General features: G+C 40.1%; 1 protein-coding gene across 1 annotated transcript in view; it reads left to right on the top strand.

The window, feature by feature from the left end:
• The window catches only part of MYOM1 (myomesin 1), a 244358-nt gene that overhangs the window by 47315 nt on the left and 190772 nt on the right, over positions 1–6271 (top strand). The window lies entirely within an intron of this gene.

The raw sequence follows: 6271 nt of genomic DNA, 5'->3' as shown, positions 1-6271 counted from the left end.
GGCACACACATAAAAAAAGAATAAATAAATAAATAAAAATTATCTAAAAAAAATTCTTTCATTAAAAAAAAAATCCTTGCCTCCAAGGAACAGCTTGGTTTCACCCACTTCAAGATATATCTATTACTTCTCTTGGCAGCCCCTGGTATGTTCAATGCTCTTCTCCAGCACCCTGTCTCTCGTGAAGCATCTGGTGGCCTTCAACTACATGCCTTTGGGATTGCAGTGCAGCTTCTTGCCACTAGGCCACAGAGCTCTCATGGTCTGAAGTTTTGGAAGCAGATCACCAGGCATTTCTTCGGTGCCACCTTCAAGTCAACTCATACTTCCAAATTTTGAGTTAGCTGCCAAGCACATTAATATTTGTACCTCCCAGGGACTCCTTTGTCAACATAGACAAGAAGATATGTATGCACTGAAATCCCACAATTTCATAAAAAACAACAACAACAAACAAACATGATTGAGTAGGCTATAACTAGATAGGAGGCCTGGCTGCATAGTCCCTAGAGAGCTGTGCTGCATTTTTAAAGCCAGCACGTCTCTGGTGGTTCAAATCCACAGTGTCTCTGCTGGAGAAATCTGAGTGCTTTCCTCTTGTGTAGTTCACAGCCTCCCCAAAATCCACTGAAGGGTCAGCTATGAGTCACTTCTGTTTTGATAGTAGTAAGTTTTTTAAAAAAATCTATATCATAATTTGCACATTAAGCTAAACTTTATTTTTAAAGGGGGAAGACTTTGTTTGTACCTGGTTTATGTACATAATAAAACTCTAAAAAGATACCCAAGGACTTAAGAAGAGCAGGTAACTATGAGGAGGAGCCTGACAGAATCAAGAGTATTAACTAGTCAAAATTGTAAAAGTATATGAAATTGGGAGCAAGAGGAAAGCTCTCTTTGAATGAAGGAGATGGGTAGAAGGGAGAACATTGTGTTGACCTTATACCTTTAAAAAGAGTTAGATTTAATTTGCGTTCTCCTCCAAGACATAGCTCAATTTTGAGAAGCACTATTTGTTGATGGGGTGAGAAAAAGAAAATCAAGACTTTTTATTTGCTCGTGCTTTAGACTTCCAAAAAGATTTCACTGTAGCCACTTCTTTGATATTTCACCTCATTGATATTTATGTCGTGATGAAGTATGTGTTTTGTATCCATAAATGAAAACTTACTGAGTGCCAGGATCTTTTTAGAAATACTTATGATTAAAGCTCACTTTCAGAGTTTTTAAAATGAAAATTAAAAAATGGTGTACATCTGTCAATTCCCAAGGATTTAAGAGACCTTTTGACATGTAATCCCAGGGTGTGAGTTACTCTCCCAAATTAGCTAATGACTGGTGGTTTGGAATTTCACTTTCAAGAAATAACAGGTGTGAAGTATATATAGCGCATACTCCAAATCCTGCTTTTCTTCGCTGGCTTTACGATGAAGACAGCCAGCCTAACGAGGACCAAACCTGAAGGGAGTTCTCACTGGGGAAAATTCCTTGAATAATAGAATTGAATTGGTTTCTGATTTAATCCTTGTCCACGGCTTTTAAACAGAATTTCCCACAGGAAAGTCGAATAGTGACCGTCTGAGAGTATATTGTCCCTGTTTCCATTTGTGTACTCGTGTGTACGTGTGTGTAATCTGTGTAGGCATGTGTGTGTATACATACACATATTTTAACCCAATTTCATTCACTAGCTGCTCAGGAGAGACCAGTCCTTGGAGAAGGAAATCATGCTTGGAAGGGTAGAGGGTCAGCACAGAAGAGGAGGACCCTGGATAACATGGATTGATGCGGTGACTGTGGCAATGGCGGCAGATGTGACGGAGATGGTGGGTTGGCTCATGATACAGCAGGGTTCAGGGCCCTTGTTCATAGGGTCACTGTGATTCATAGTCGACTCAAAGGCACATAACAACATTTTAGAATGATGATGAGCATTTAGTTGGGTGTGAGATACTAAGGTGTTAAGTTGGAAAATACTGGAGATTAAGAAGGGTAGAGTAACACCAGAAGCAGCAAAAAAACTATTTTAACTCAAATTTTATAGGGAGATGAACAACATTTTTGCCAGAAGCCACATTGAATGCCACCCAGTTGTTGAGTTAAGCAGCACATGCCGTCACCCTGAGCATCACATTTCTCTTCTGATGCTAAGAGGAGCTCCTAAATATACTCCAGAACATGGGAACACTAGACAAGATGAGAGGGAGTTTCTGATTCAAATGTGAAATGACTCAAACCAATTCAATCAGAAGAACATGCCTGCTCTCATGCTCGGCCTGCCATCCACCAGAAGAAGGCATGCCAGAAATGAGGAATGGCTAGTGGATTTCTCTGTACGAGGCTTTGCTAATCAGAGCCCAGGCAGCCTGGAGCCAGACTTAGGCAGCTGTCAGGTTGCTCTGGGGCTGGGAAGCAGCTGGTAGTCTATTAGAAACATCTTCCTTCTGAAGGTGGGAGTGCTTTGTTCTTATTCTCACCATACATTTGCTATTCCAGAGCAAACAAGGCTGCCAATGTACCTTTTTCATGTCGGAGTGAACTGACACGCAAAGAGCTTCAACCTAACACTCTTCGTGAGCACTAAAGAATTGTACTGCTAGCCCAAAGGCACGCAGTTCAAATCTGCCAGTTGCATTACAGGAGGAAAGATGGGCAATCTACTCTTGTGCAATAAACTGCCTCTGAAAACCCTCCAGTGGATCAGCTATGAGTCTATGCATATGACATTATGCAACAACAATATATTATAAAGTATGTGTTTGCCAAAACTCTATTACTTCAGGATAAACATTATGAAGTTATAATTAATCTGCTGTGTTACACACAACAATCCTGTTCAATCTGATTGAATAAACACTGTATATTTATTACTTACCCAAGATTCATGCATGGCTGTGGAAATAGAAGTAAATGTTGATATATATAGTTTACAGTCTTCAAGGCACTGACAATTTAGAAGAAGACACATATCTTCAACCATAACTCAATATATATTCTGTCTAACTACCATTGCTCATCGGGTTTTCAACAAAAAGAGGGATATACCATGATGATGGTGTAAGACAGGACAAGGCTCAGATCTGTGGTTCATAGAGTTGCTGAGGCATAGTTGACTTAATGGTACCTACCTACCTATGTAAACCAAATCTCACTGATTTAAATGGAGGAAAATAATATTTAGTGAGTGTGGTGTTAACCTAAAAGTTGGCTTTTTTTTTAGCCATTTAGACTCTGGTCTTCACCTACCTTAACTGCAGATACATGGTCTCTTAAATCAGCTGAGCATGACTGTGCAAATCAGCATCAGCTGTGGGACTAGGATAAGTAAAAGAGTGTTTCCCACACTGAGCAGTAAGACTTGAGGCAAGAAAGACTTGAAGCAAGACTTGAGGGGAGCAAGGCTTGTACTGACCACAGTTCTCCAGGCTCCAGTTTCAAATCAGAAAGCAATTTTTCTCTCCATCATCAAAGTCAAGAACAGTAAAAAGTCAACTGTTGCAGTACAAATGCAAGAAACCTCAGGTTACTCCTTGCCACAGTTTCTCCACAGCAATGCCAGTCTCTCTACCAGAGTCTTGCTGTCACCAGGGTCTTGTCACTACAAACCTTGTTAACCTCAAGTTTTATTTCAAGACTTTCTTGCCTTAAGTCTTTCTGCTAAGAGTGGGAAGCATTCTTTCACTTATCCTAGTCCCGTCACTGATGCTGTTTTGCAAGATCTTGCTGATTTGCAAGACCATGTGTCTGCAGTTAAGGTAGCTGGAATTAAGAGGCAGCTAACTAATGGCTTTAAAAAAGCCAACTTTTAGGCTAAAACTATAATTAAATTTCAGGAAAAGTTTATGAAATAAATGACATTTGAGCTGAGCCTTGAAGAATGAGTTGAGACTTTACCATGTAACGAATAAAAAAAAAGTGTAGGAAAATAGAGAATATGTTTTTGAGACTTGTGGTTTGCATGTGTGTATCTGTATCCATTAGGAAGTAGAAACTTATGAAAGAGGAAACAGGGGAAAAATTAAAGATCAAATTAGAAGATTGTATTAGACTTCTTGGATACCATTCTGGGGACACGGGCTCACTGGAAGATTTTTGTGCAAGTCAGTGGCATCATTGTTACAGTAACAGAAGTTGCAGTAAAGAGGAAGGGGCCCTTGAGAGCATATTGTCGTTTGAAAGTCCTAAAAATGAATTCAAAGAGATGAAATGACCCTCTGGGCACTATTAGCAAGCCAGACGCAGCCTTGAAGTAGGATTCAATACACCATGTCTCTCAGGATTTATTTCTCTGACCTACACTTTCACTTTCTCTCTTTAGCCTCTCTCTCCCTGTCCACCCATATTCCTGCACCCAAATATCCTCATAGTCCTTTCCAAAGTTGAAAGATGTAAAATACAGTCAATGGTAGCTTATCCTATGGAAGGAGCCAGATTACTTGTGTTCAAATCCCGTTCCTTCTCCTCCTTGCTGTGTGACCTTGAACAAGTCAATTTCTCCTCATTTCTTTTCCATATCTGGAAAAGTTATGTTAAAAACCATGCAGCCTTCAAGGCCACTGTGATAAATGAATCTGTTAATATATACACAGAGTACTTGGAATGCTGCCTGGTCTGTGAGTGTCACTGTCATTATGGTTAGTAGTAGTAGAGTGTGTGTGTGTGTGTGTGTGTGTGTGTGTGTGTGTGTATAACTAAATGGCATCTGACCACAGCAACAATGTACTGCAACTAACATAATAAGTGATACAATTAATCTTGTCTCTTTTTCTGTATATATGTATATACCAGACAGAGATTTATTTCAAGGAACTTATTTATGCAAAACCTGTAGATAGGTTGCAGGAGACCTCTGCTGGTTGAGGGATTTCAGTGACTAGTGAATCTACAGGTCAGGTGATAGATCTTCTTGGGACTTCTGCAGGCTTGTATCTCAAAATCCTGAGGTCAGGTAACAAGAAGAATGCAGAAGCAGGAGAAAGCATGAGCTTTCTCAGAGTATCTGTGGAGTATTGTGGAGACAGATTGCATCCTCAGGGAAACTCTCCTTTAAACAAAATGCTTAGTCATATGAAATCACATAATAGATGATAATTATATCACATCACATCACATCATCACATCACACTAAATCACTTTGGATTACAAAGGAGCAACCCATGCAGTTCTGGCCAAACTACTGAGAATTATAGCCTCACCAAGTTGACACATAAAATTAATCATTGGAGTCCACCTTTTAGGGCCATATATTAGCCTAAGTGCACATTAACTCTGATGACCTAATGATAAGGATCTGTGCTGCCAACCTGAAGGCATGTGGCTTCTCCAAAGAAGAAAGATGAGCAATCTTGTGAGGTGTAATTTATTGCCTCTGAAATCCCCTGGAGGGTCATTTATGGGTCAGTTCTAACTTAATGGTACATAACAACAATGACATTATCTTAGTCCATGTATAACTTCTAGATAAAGTAAATTGTAAATTCATATTCCTTCTAACATGATACACTAAATACTAAGATATGCCTGGTCCAAGCCATAACATTTTCAATTGTCTTGTATGCATCTGAAATTTAGACAATGAATGAGGAAGACCAAAGAAAAATAGATATATTTGAACTATGAGTGGTGGAGAAGAGTATTGAATATACCCTGGTCTGTAAAAAGAACAAACGAACCTGTCTTGGAGGAAATGCAACCAGGGTGCTCCTTAGAGTCAAGGACAGTGAAACTTTGTCTCATGTACTTAGGGCGTGTTGTCAGGACTGGCTGTTGTATGCCATTGAGTCAGAACAGACTCATTGCTGACCCCCCAGTGTGTTATAAGAGACTGTAGTTCTCACAGGAGTTGATTGTCCATCTGTCTCCCACAAAGCGGCTGGTGGATTCAAAGTATGTGTCTTTGGGTTGGCAGGGCAGCTCCTTACTACTAGACCACAGGAACTCCCTCAGGAATGGCTAGTCCTTGGAAAAAGGTACCAGGTAGGGAAGGTGGAAGGCCAGAAGAAGAGAGGAAGACACTTAATGCAACAGATCGACTCAGTGACTGAAACAATGGGCTTGAGCGTAGTGGATACATGGTAATGATGGCGCTGGATAAGGCAAAGCTCAGCCCTGCTTTACACAGGGCCGAAATGATTCATAGTGGACGACGTGGCACCTAACAACGGCAACAACAACATGATATAATTAACATGCATACAACTCAAAAGGTATGAAACCTTTTGACATCTTGTATTTTACAGTAAGTAGTGGGACGAAAGAGGAAAAAAATACT

The sequence above is a fragment of the Elephantulus edwardii genome, unplaced genomic scaffold (assembly GCF_000299155.1).
Source record: "Elephantulus edwardii isolate Elephantulus edwardi_28Jun2011 unplaced genomic scaffold, EleEdw1.0 scaffold00097, whole genome shotgun sequence".
Lineage (NCBI taxonomy): Eukaryota > Metazoa > Chordata > Mammalia > Macroscelidea > Macroscelididae > Elephantulus > Elephantulus edwardii.
The sequence above is the reverse complement of the archived record's forward strand: the minus strand, read 5'-3'. Positions and strand labels throughout refer to the sequence as shown.